The sequence below is a fragment of the Patiria miniata genome, unplaced genomic scaffold (genome assembly GCF_015706575.1).
Source record: "Patiria miniata isolate m_02_andy unplaced genomic scaffold, ASM1570657v1 HiC_scaffold_29, whole genome shotgun sequence".
Classification (NCBI taxonomy): domain Eukaryota; kingdom Metazoa; phylum Echinodermata; class Asteroidea; order Valvatida; family Asterinidae; genus Patiria; species Patiria miniata.
The window spans coordinates 4,073,965-4,087,305 of record NW_024037068.1 but is presented as its reverse complement, the minus strand read 5'-3'; the positions used below and the strand labels follow the sequence as shown (position 1 = coordinate 4,087,305).

The 13,341-nt window shown below is 41.6% G+C and overlaps 1 pseudogene; it reads left to right on the top strand.

Moving 5' to 3' along the window:
- Nucleotides 1-3,825: 3,825 nt before the first annotated feature.
- LOC119736203 lies at nt 3,826-10,563 on the top strand (annotated as a pseudogene).
- Nucleotides 10,564-13,341: the final 2,778 nt, after the last annotated feature.

Below are 13,341 nucleotides of genomic sequence, written 5' to 3'. Positions count from 1 at the left end.
ATTTAGTGTTTTCTAGTTATCTTGATCTGTAGAAGACACACAATAAACCTACACTGCAAATCAAAATTTTCCGACTAATCATGGATTAGTCGACTCGAAAGCATGCAGCCTGAATGATGTTCGCTATCCTGAAGTAAGAAAACGAAAAAAACCTGGGCCCAATGTCTGGGCTCTGCTTACAGTTAGCGAAATATCCTTGCTTACTGTTGCAGAAAAGTCGCGTAATTCACGCGTTAGCAAGAATTTTGGCTTGTGCGCATGAGTACATCCCGTAACTATAAGGATTGTGTGCTTACAGGGTTAGCACAGAATTTTTTCTGTTAGCGCGGTTAGCACCAAATGGTGATCGTAAGCGCGGAGTTCTGTGCTTAGCAGAGCCATGAAATTGGGCCCAGTCGATATTCGCAATGCATCTTGGGATTGGATTACAAATAAATCAGACAAGCTGTGCCCATTATACCTTTGGGGCCGAGTACCAGTTACAACTTTTATTGATTCCCTCTCATTTATAATATCAACAATTTAGTGATTATTTTGTATTACTTTGTATCCAATAACCAGCCTTATGGGAACCGTTTGTTACAACCATAATTCCACACGCAGTATATGAATAGTGTGTGGGATAAAAATGCTCATTTACGCGTTTTCATATGTCGAATACACACACGTCGCATGCTGTACATTGTCTATGGCATTGGCGGAACACACACACTTTGTATATAACCAGCCTTATGGGGACCGTTTGCAACACTCCTAATTCCACACGCAGTATATGAATAGTGTGCGTGACAAAAATGGTCATTTATGCGTTTTCATATGTCGACTACACACTTCGCATGCTGTACATTGTCTATGACATTGGTGGAACATACACACTTGATATATAACCAGCCTTATGGGGACCGTTCGTAACAATTAAATTCCACACGAATTAAATTCCACACGCAGTATTTGAATAGTGTGTGGGACAAAAATACCCATTTATGCGTTTTCATATGTTCAGTACACACACTTCGCATGCTGTACACTTCTATACGATTGGCGGAATATACATACTTTGTATATAACCAGCCTTATGGGGACCATTTGTTACACTCATAATACCAGACTCAGTATATAAATAGTGTGCGGGACAAAAATGATCATTTATGCGTTTTCGTATGTCGAGTACACACACTTCGCATGCTGTACATTTCTATACGATTGGCGGAATACACACACTTTGTACATAACCAGCCTTATGGGGACCATTTGTAGCCATCATAATACCACATGCAGTATACAAATAGTGTGCGGGACAAAAATGCTCATTTATGCGTTTCATGTCGACTACACACACACACACACACCCACACTACACAAGTTGTATACCAGCCTTATGTGGACTGTTTGTAACAATCTTAATTCCACGCGCAGTATATGAATTAGTGCATGTGTACGCATACCTGTTAGTTCACAAGTCTCAAGATTACTTTGGACGACTTGACAGGTAAGAAGTTATTGATATTAACTAAATAATTGTCCATATTCTTAAGCCCCTTTAGGTTTTTGTTATTTTGCCTAATGCCTTATATATGATTTGGATCAATGACATCAGTATTTATTACTATAACTTAACTCTGACCGTTAAATAGTTTGATTCATTGTTGATTTTATTCATACATGTCTTGTGTTTTTTTCAGATTGGACTTTTCATCAACTCTAGTTAAATGTATATTTTTGTAATTATGTTTTGGATATTATGTAGTCCTATCCTGAATTGCTTCATTTTGAGAATTACTTGGTTTTTTTTAAATGTATTTTGGTGGATTGGAATCTTCTATTGTATTTTTATTTGGAATTAACGCCATTAAAAGAAAAATAAGGCCTACGCACAGTAAATATTTAGCAACATGTCCTTGTCATGTCGCATTTTTTTGGTTGCCATATTTTCTAAAGTAAACACAAAAAACCCCAAAGTGTGCATTCGTTTTACGGCAAGAGCCAGCTACGGATTATTCCATGACGTGACATTCAAAATCTGCCGAAAACTAGATGTTGATTTTTTTGGTTTAAAGGTGAAAACGGCTGAAACTGCGACATTTAAAATAACAAAACTTGTTATACTAGCAGTTGGCTTAAAACGCGACATTTTAATTTAAGCATAAAATAACCCTTTTTTAGCGGCCGCATGGTCTACTAAAACAGCAGATGCGCACTCACTCCAGCTGGACATGGGCCATGCGGATCATCGGAGCCGGCATCTTGAGAGGTCGCGCAATCCTTATAATTCTAGTTCTGCCCATGTGCCTTTTACGCTTTTCCTTTGCGGTATCGCTTTGTCAGTATATAGTCTCAAATATTGTGATGAGCCTTTCTGACTGTACTTACTACTTCCATGGTAACACTAGTTGTCTCTGTACGTCTGTTGAATTCTGACGGATGGCCGATGATCGATTCCTGCGCTGCCTGATAAAAGCTGTTTCTTCAGCTGGTCTTTAGCACCGAGACCGAGGACCACCACGGTTTCGGTGTCACATGAAAATCCGACTCCTATGCAAATCGGACCCCTATTTCCCTATTATTGGTTGATCCCTCGCACGTGACAGTCACTCGCCCGAAACGATCTTAAAAATAGCATAGTATCGTACTCACGCGTGCGCAATACTACAATGAGTCCACATTTCATGGAGTCGGATATTCACGCTACACCGGTTCCCAACTAGCAGCTCACTGAATGGACCGATCCAGTAAGCACCGCCCCATGATATTCTGACCAATCACAGCCGTGATTTATGTCCGACATGCGTGCACAAAAGTCCGACATGCGTGCACGCGCGTATGATGCGCGCGGCAGGAAAATGCAGTGTGGCATTATGAGGAGCGCGTGTTAATTTGCCCACGTGCGCAGTGGGAGGGGCTTACTGGATCGGTCCATTGACCTATCGCAGTTTGCGAGTTAGCTACGCCCCTTACCCCTATGGATTACACAACTTTTTGTTTGTCTCAGATTTTGCGCGTTCCGCGTCCATTTGTATATCATGTAATTGGACAATATTTCATAAGCTGCGTTGACGCGATTCTAACGCGATTCTACAGCAATTGGTCAATTATGAAGAGAACGTGTCCTCCATCCTCGCAGCCAAGCATTGGTTGGAGCAGAATGGACTCTTTGCTGAGCAGCATACAGACTCATTTTGAGACGGCCCTGCATGCAGCTCTTGATGCAAATTATGAAGTCTTTAGCTTAGGCCAAAAAAAAAAAAGTCTCCGGTTTCTGGTATGGAGCTTGCCCCAAAAGTGGTGCGGCGACGCGGCTTTTTTTTTTTTTTTACCTGTGTTTTTTGTTTTTTTTGGCTTCAAATGGCGGCTGATGACTGCAAATGGTGCCCGACTAAACTTAGTGCAAATATATGGGAGTCCAGAGAGGCCACATAAAGCTTATTCTCGATCATAACCCCATCTAAAAACACGTTAAAATTGTGCAGCAGCAGAATTCCAGTCGAACCAGTGAGTTTGGCGGTTTTGAGACATCATCTGTTATTGAAAAAAAAACTTTTTCATTTTGCCGACGCGCATGGCTACGGCGACGCGCGCGCATACCAGAAACCGGAGACTTTTTTTTTTTGGCCTTAAGCAGCATTGGTGGACTTTTTCAAAAGCCTCAACTAGGCCTATAATCTCGGACTAGGCTCTCCCCCTAAGCGCAAGCATACATGCAGCAGAGAGCATTGAAACCAACACCTCGCTACACCAGTGCAGGGCCTAGCTAGGGGTCGATCAAGATTTGACTCAAATTTAAAGGGAGGAGGTTTTAGCTGTCGGGGGACGTGGACGGGGGTAAATAGGAATAATGTGCTACTGATAATCCTCGCAGCACGAATTGTGTGTTAGCTTTTTTTTAAGCGACCGGGCTGACATTCAGAACTGACATTGGCGCCCGCGACGGACGTAATTTGACGGCCCATATGACGGACCCCTGGCCGCCCAGGCTGTGTAACACTACAATTGTTGAAACACTGAAGTGGCCTTGCACAGGTCACACCACACTTCACCCATTTTGGTTGTGTAGGGCCTCAAACGATATCCTTGAGGATCATCGAAAACTAGCCAATTTCCCGACACTGCATAATCTACACGAAGCTCCATATAGCATTTACTATTGATATGAATAGAGTTCAATCTATAGTGAATGTAAAACACACAACGTAAAATTGTTGGCTACGGTTCAGGTGAACTTTGTATTGCATGCAGCGAGTCTGGAAATAGAGCGCCACGCCGCAATTGCTAGTGCACCTGTGCACGTCCATTTTTTAGTGACTTCCTCGGGCCAAGTGACCTGCGTGAGTGCAGTCATAATTCCCAGCCTCAAGTCCTCAACCACGCCCATATCTGGATGGTGTTCATGGTGAGTGGGTTTACCTGTCATTGGTTAGGAAGTATAAGATATAGATGTCGAGACAGGGGTTGAAAAATTCATGGATGTAATTGCTTTCAATGAGGTTACAGTTTTCTGTAGAGCCTCACTGATATAGTGCACTCCGCGTGGATATTTACATCGGACCTTGTTATTGGTAATTGTCACAGAGCAGCAGAGCTGTTCTTTATTATGCAGCTCTATGGTAATTGTATATCAATACAGGTGTAGGTATTGGGGAACAGGTATTGGGGAACGCGGGTAGACCCCGTGTATGGCACATTTAAATTGACTAATTGGGTCTATGGTGTGAGGGCAGTTAAGGGGGGGGGGGGGGGTTACTGCATGGAAGGAACACAACAATGTGAATTGTGTCAAACAATATAAAGCTAGGCCCTATATTATTTATTGCCTTTTTTAAGGGGGGGGGGGGGAAGAGGGGGGCTTTTTTTGGGGGGGGGGTGCCCTGCTTATGTCCATATATAGTTGCACCACAGACAATTTTGTGGGATAAACTGCCAGTGCCCAACTTATTAGTTGAGTACAGTGCACCACGAAGTGATGAATATGATAGTTTTGTCCCACTCAAGTGACAGATTGTCGAGCTATGACGGGTCAGTACCTTTTTTTTGGTCTAGAGCCATGGGCGTCGCGAGGGGGGGGGCAAGGGGGGCACTTGCCCCCCCCCCTGGAAAAGCGCAAAAAAAAAAAAAAGGAAGACAAAAAAAAAGAAAAAAAAGAAAAAGAAAAAGAGGCGCGAAGACGAAGTGGTGTAAATTTAATGAGTTGGGGGGGGGGCAAAATGTCCCTGCCCCCCTCTAAAACTGATAAATCGAGAATGTGTTGAGAAATACAAGCATTTTTTGGCAAAAAAATTTTGCCCCCCTCTAGAAAAAATCCTGGCGACGCCCATGTCTAGAGCATATTATTTTCTTTGCTTCCTTTTTGGCTTGACAGGTTTAGGTTGCACTGAAAGGTTGAAGATGGGGAATAAAATAGAACATCCGTCTGTGGAGCTTCCCCCGGAGAAGCTGGTGATGGTCACAGGTGGAAACACTGGTAACAAAATGTTGGTCTTTTCACTAAATCCCTTGCAAATTTGACTCTTTCTTTTGGGGTTTAACGTCCAGAATCATGCATAATGCACCAGAATCTTACACAATTCACCAGATTCCTACAGACCTCTATTTCATCAGGCTCCGTGAAATGCACCAGTTGGTTTCAAACTGATACTGAGTTGTTTTTGTACTCTGAAGGAAGAAACAATCAGATTGTTTGTCCTTTTTGCACTATTTTCTTTCAAAAATACCTCAATTCTTTTGTAATGAAGAAAGTTTGATTTCCTTTGATGCAGGGATTGGATATGAAACAGCAAAGTCCATAGCTGAGATGGGAGCAAGAGTGTGCATCACGTGTCGCTCAGAGGACAAAGCTAAAGCGGTGAGTGTTGTTTTAGGGAGAACATCCGACTCAGTGAATTTGTAGTCCAATAACCAAAAATGGAACTGTTAGGAGCTCACTTTTGAAATTGAATTTGGTAAAGGTGGTTACTTTTTGGTAAAATTTAGACCGAATCTCATAGAGCTTAGCAAAAATCAACTTATGACCTGTTTCAGTTAGCAAATCCTTTCTGTGCTTAACATATATGTTAGCTGTGTAAAAATGCTCTGAAAAGCTTTGCCTCACACAGTATGCCAGGTTGTATCCTTTCATATACAGACAGAAGTGATTGAAGCAAGGTATCTGGCTCAGGGACACAAAAAAACGAATAAGGCTCACAAAGCTTAGCTTAACTTATTACTCAGCAACAAGCAGCTCAGATCATATATCCACAATAAAAAAAAATTCGCATGACAACTTTGCTTGAAAAATAAAACTTACTTTTGCATGCAAAATGTCTTATGCGCATTAAAGGAAATGTACATCATTGGCTTTTGCTGTAATTTTCAGAACCGAACTATTTTGGGGGTTAGTATAATAGATCAAATATTGTTACACTGACATGTTTGAAGTTTTGCGTTCGAAAATGCTGGAAAAACCAAGAAAAACAAAAATGTTCAAGTAGTCTAGTTCCCCGACTCCACTAAAGATGAAATGGATCAAAAATGCCGGAAAATTTTCAGGTAAGGGAACCAGTCTAGCTGGCCTGCATCCATTCATGAACATAGAACCAATAGCAAACAAAATTTGGACTGAAAAAAAACAGAGGTAAATATGGAGCAGTAGTTTGAAAAAAAGTTACGTTTTTACAACGGTGGTCGGCCGACCACCGTTGGAAATGTATACAAAAGTACCATTATTCTTGAAAATGACTTCACACCAGGTGCCATAATTTTACAGGATGCTTTAGACTGTCATTTACCAACATCCTAGTAAGGTATTTCGTAACAATTCGGTAGTTTTATTTTTCGATGTTTGCAGATGTTGTATTTTCCTTTAATGTGGCCCCAGGTATTGGTTTTATTTGACACCAAAATAGGATTTTGTTGGTCTTTTACATGTTTTAGGCTATAGAACGGATGCAGGAAGAACATAAGAACGAAATGCAGAAGAGAAGTCATGCAGAGGTAAATGGAACCTTTCTTGAATTGCAACAACGTGTCTGACTTGGATGATCAAAACTGCTTCACTTGAAGTCCTAGTGGGGGCTTTTTCGAAGTGAATTTTGGGTCACGAAACTTAGGTGCCTTTTTTTGACAGATTTGTGTATAGGAAGCATTGCCTATTGGCCAGGGCCCTGTGACACTAGCTTGCACCTTAACTTCCTAAAAGCGTCCTTCTTGGAGCTGCTGGAGGCTTGATGGGAGTGGTATGCTCTCTAAAGGGACTAGTTTACCTGATTGTTGGATTGGCAACTGGATGTGGATGTTACACAAATGATCATGTGGGATAATTTGCCCCACATGTCAATTGATTCAGGGGAAGGTCAAGGACTGTGGTTTGGGTTTGTACCAGTGATCCTTGTTGATGGCTCATTAGTCCTTGAGTCACTGAAGCAATGTAATGTGGCAAGTTTGCTGTCTCATTTCGGCAATGGAGGACCATCCAAGCTTCTTATGACTTGCTGCCTACATGTCTCTGGAAAAAGTTGTTCCTGATTTGTCATACGTTGTGTCTTTAAGGACAGCCACTTCTATCTTCCCTACTCCCCTCTTGAACCATGAGTAAAGTACTATCTGTGTTTTCATACCAAGGCCAGGAAAAAAATTGGGCCAGATGAACTATTTTCATTTAGGCTCAAGACAGACTTTACTTATGCATGGCTTTTTATGGGAAGCAGCTGGTAGTTTTGATCTGTTGATGTTGAAAAGTTTGGAAGGGTCAGTAGAATGGATGGAATAAACCAGATTGACTTTTCCAGTTAAAGTGTTTTTTTCTTATCAAAATTTTCCAAGAATGCTGCTGCCCAGGCGTCATCTCAACCCACCAGTGAAGAAATTGAAATCAAGCCACTGAATGTGGAGTACATCATAGTGGATCTCGCCTCGTTGCAATCCACAATGGACTTCATTCAGGAGACCAAGGAGAGGATGCAGTACCTTAATATCTTGGTCTGCAATGCTGGAATTGGCTTTGCAAAACAAGGTAAGGACTCCAGGCATGACCTGTAGATGGTGCTTAAAAGGAAAACTATCGAAAGTTCCCATTTGCTCCACTACTTGACCTGTTCCAAAGGGTTCTTTCGTTGGTTTTCTTTAATAGCATATACAGAGGATAATTACGAGTCTCATTTCCAAGTCAACTACCTGTCACATCTCCTCATTGTGCTGCATCTCATGCCGCTGCTGCAGGCTGGTGCTCCCAACTCCCGCATCGTTCTCCTGTCATCAGCGGCGCATAAAGGTGGGAAACTGGACCTGGACAACATGCAGGGCCGCAAGTCCTACAGTCGGATAGGAGCCTACGGATCCTCCAAGGCCTACATGGTGAAATTAGTTTGTTTCAGAAAGTGAACGCTGAAGTAAAAAATCTAGTCCAGGCTACGCGGGCGTTGTCAGACCATTTTACATGTTACAAAAATGCTTACATTTGGACCAGTCACTCAGCAAACAATGTGGAGAGGGGGTAGGGTGTGGGCTAGGGTGAGGTTAATCCCATTCAACCAAGGGGTGTTATTTAAAGCATTTGGGAACTGGACACTGTCTCACAAATATGACATCACCCACTTCACCGATAGCGCTGTTAAATGTTATGGTATTTGTTTTTGGTGGGAGGGGGTGCACCTGATAAGGTTTCTTGCAAGTGTCCTCTACAAGTACTGCCAACTACAGCTGTGTCTCACTATATCGCCCTATACATTCCTCATCCTAGTCAGTTTCAGAGAATTTTATTTCTCCATTTGTTGTTCAAAGATCATGGCAGCACACTTTCTGTCTCGAAGACTGGAGGAGACTGGAGTGAGCACTTTCTCTGTCGACCCTGGAATTGTGGACACGGATATTGTGAATAACTACAGTGACTGGAAACTGTTGAGCTTTTTTGGAGGGGCTTCGAAAAAAATGGGTGAGTTCATTTGTTGGTGTATTTGAGAACTCAATTTTAGTCACTGACCCAAGTTTCATGTTAGTTTGTGAATAGATTGAGCAGTGGTAGTGTGTAAATGGATCAAGCAAAGTGTTCCTCTGAAGTTTTTTCAAACTTTCTTATTGAAATGATGGAATGCTTTATGTGTTAAGGCATGATGCGTACTCCGAAAAAGGGGCTGCAACAAGTGTTGTGGCCTGTGTTGATCCAAGCCTCCGTGGGAAAACTGCAGTGTTCATGAAGAGTTGTCGACCTGCTAACCCTGCTAACTTCTGTCGGTAAGGCTTTGGGAAACCTTGCTTTAGAGTCAAGTAAAGGTGATCACATTATATAGAAAACTGATACTTTATTTCCAGTCAAGGTTTTAAGGAGTCCTCAATTAGCTATAAGTGAGTTTTGAAACAAGGATCCTCTGATGATGATTCCAACTTTTTAGTGGAGGCTTTTACTTAAGGGTCCCGAGTCCCAATTAAACTTGATTCTTACTCAAACTCTAGGATTACAGACCATGCCGAATTATGAACTGAAATTACTAAAGTGACCTTTTCCATTCTAAACAAATGGCTCTTAGATTATAACTCATGGTTCCTTGCTTTGAACCCATGGTTTTTATGAATGGAGACTCGAGGGTTTTGGTTTCTTTTTCAAGGGTCCTTTGATTTCAGACTCAAGGGTCCTTGGGTTTAATTTTCTACTTTAGGGATGGCAAAAAACAGGAGGACCTTTGGGGTTACAGTCTTGGATGTCTCAACCAGTTCATCTCTGATGATGTGCTCAAAGAAGCCTTCCCATCAGCGAGGCCTGATCTGCTGACCATTCCCAAGGACACAAGGACAGTCGAAGAGAAGATTGCTGATGATTCAGGGAAGAAAGAAGGGAGTTCAGGTGACAAAGAGATGGGAGACAAATCCAAAGGAGGAGAGGCATCTTTGGAGAGGAAGCAGGATGAGGAGCAACCAGAGATAGAGTCTTCATCTGGAGCTACAGAGGTACCCTCTGAAAAAGTCAAGGCATCGCAGGAACCATATGGGACTAATTTAGAAGAAAAGATACCTGAAGACACACTCAAAGATGAAGACAACGAACCCAAGGCATCCTCCAAACAGGAGCAGACAGAAGAGCAGCCGAAAAGAGAATTACAATCTGCAGCTGCAGAATTACCCACTGAAAGGGTTAAGGCAGAGGAAAAACCCAGCGGGCAGGTTTCAGAGGAAAGGGGCGTGACAGATGATGCAGAAAATAAGTAATTAGCAGCTGAGAACTGCAGCATCTTCAGATAATAAGCAGGTGTAGAACAACCAGAGAGGGAACCTTTAGCTCAGGTAGCTTCTGAAATTGACCAGACATTAGGAGAATCAAATATCAGGGGAGAGGTGCAGAACGCCAGTATGCGGATAGTGTGCCGGACAAAAATGAACACTTTATATGAAAAATGAAATTGGCGAAACACAACAATGATGATTCCACGCAGTATATGGATATTGTGCGAGACAAAAATGCTCATTAATGCGTTTTCATATGTCGAACACACACACACGTCGAGTGCACACATTTTCTATGAGATTCATAGACGAAACACACAGACTTTGTATATAATAACCAGCCTTATTTAACACTCATACATGTAATTCCACACGAAGTATATAGATATATGCTCAAAAATGCTCATTTACGCGTTTTCATATGTCGACTACACACACTTCGCATGCTGTACATTGTCTATGGGATTGGTGCGACAAACATACTTTGTATATAACCAGCCTTACGGGGACCGTTTGTAAACGAACATAATTCCACACGCAGTATGTGAATAGTGTGCGGGACAAAAATGGTCATTTATGCGTTTTCATATGTCGAATACACACACTTCGCATGCTGTACATTTCTTTACAATTGGCGGAATATACACACTTTGTATATAACCAGCCTTATGGGGACCGTTTGTAGCAATCCTAATACCACACGCAGTATTTGAATAGTGTGCGGGACAAAAATGGTCATTTATGCGTTTTCATATGTCGAATACACACACTTCGCATGCTGTACATTGTCAATGACATTGGTGGAACACACACACTTTGTATATAACCTGCCTTATGGGGACCGTTTGTAACAATCATAATTCCACACGCAGTATACGAATAGTGTGTGGGACAAAAATGGTCATTTATGCGTTTTCATATTTTGTCAACTACAGACACACTACACAAGTTGTATACCAGCCTTATGGAGACCGTTTGTAACAATTATAATTCCACGCGCAGTATATTTAGTGCATGTGTGTACGCATACTTGTTAGTTCACAAGTCTCAAGATTACTTTAGACGGCTTGACAGGTAAGACGTTATTGATATTGTCTAAATAATTGTCCGTATTCTTAAGCCCCTTTAGGTTCTTGTTATTTAGCCTAATGCCTTAACTCATATGATTTTGATCAATGACATTTTTATCTATTAGTTAACTTAACTCCGACCATTAAATAGTTTGATTCATTGATGATTTTAGTCTAGTCATATATGTCTTGTATTTTCAGATTGGACTTTCATCACTAGTTCAATGTATATTTTGGCAATTATGTTTTGGATACATGCAGTCCTGATCCTATCCTGAATTGCTTCATTTTGATAATTTTTTTTTTTTTATGTACTTTGGTGGATTGGAATTTTCTATTGGATTTTTATGTGGGAATTATTATCTTAATTATGTCTTCATGATTTTCTTCCTAGGATGCAGTAACGCCATTAAAGGAACAACAATGCCTACGCACAGTATGTTAGCAACATGTCCTTGTCATGTCGCATTTTTGTGGTTGCCATATTATCTAAAGTAAACACAAAAATACCCCAAAGTGTTCATTCGTCCTATGACAAGAGCTAGCTAAGGATTATTCCATGACACTCAAAATCTCCCGAAAACCAGATGTTGAATGTTATGTTTTAAAGTTGAAAAAGGCTAAACATGCGACATTTAAAATAACGAAACTTTTTATACTAGCGGTGGGCCAAAAAACCCCGCGACATTTCAAAAATATAATTTAAGAATAAAAGAAACTTTTTTAGCGGCCGCATGGTCTACTAAAACCATCAGATACGCATTCACTCTAGATGGACATTGGGCATGCGAATCCTAGGAGCCGGGATCTTGAGAGGTCGCCCAATCCTTATAATTCCGCCCTTTACGCTTTTCCTTTGCGGTATCGCTTTGTATAGTCTCAAATATTGTGATAGCCTTTCTGATTGTTTCCTACTTCCATGGTAACAACAGTTGTCTCTGTCCGTTGCCTCTTCTTGAGATGGCCGATAATCGATTCCTGCGCTGCCTGATAAAAGCTGTTTCCTCAGCTGGTCTGTGAAGCACCGTTCAGACCGAGGACCGCCACGGTCCCGGTTCCCGACTAGCAGCTCACTGAAATATGAAGAGATTGTGTCCTCCATCCGTGTTAAATGGCCGGCCAAGTGCATTAAGTTGTAGCAGAATGGACTCTTGCTGGTACTAACTAATTTTTGAGACGGCACTGCCTCTTGATGCAAATTATGAAGTCTTAAAGGCAGCATGGTGGCCTTTTCAAAAGCCTCAAGTAGGCCTATATTCTCGCGGCGGACCTGGCTCTCTGCCTAAGCATACCGCAGACAGCATTGAAACCAACACCTCGCTACACCTGTGCAGGGCTTTAGCTAGGGGTCGATCAAGCTTTGGCTCAAATTTAAAGGGAAGGGGGTTTTAGCTGTCGGGGACGGGGGTATACTGAAATAGGCATAATGTGCTACTGTCGTATAATCCTCGCAGCACGTTTTGTGTTTTAGCGGTTTTTTTTTTTTTAAAGCGACTGGACTTGATCAAGTACACGACCAAATTTGTACAACGACACGGTTCTGCTCCTAGCTGACATTCGGAACTGACGATTGGCGCCCGCGACGGACGAAAATTGACGGCCCATGACGAACCCCTGGCCCAGGCTGTGTAACACTACAGGGGTGAGTAAAAAAAAAAACGAAACCCAAATGTCAGGACTATTGTTTTAGTGAAGTCTTGCATGTTTAGCACTTTCAATTTCTAAGATATGAAAGCCCAATTAATATTAAGTTTTCTTTTAGTACAAGAATCATTCAAATCACTTTAAGTACTTTTCAAGTTATTATTACGGAATCAACCACCGTTTTAAAGTCCTGTCCACGGATCACAAGAAGAAGGTAAGTACGGAAGACGGATAGTGCCACTCAATTAGTGTGAATAAATATTTTTTGGTGCGTGTGTCTTCCGTAGGTTAAGTGTTCTTTCATCAAAACGAAAGCAATTCACATTGTTTTCGTAGTTGCTGAAAGAACGCACACCCTTTAAAATTCCGTAACTTGAAAAGTCCATGACTATGAGTGATTGAATGATTCTTGTATTGAAAGAAAACTTATGAATTGGGCTTTTCA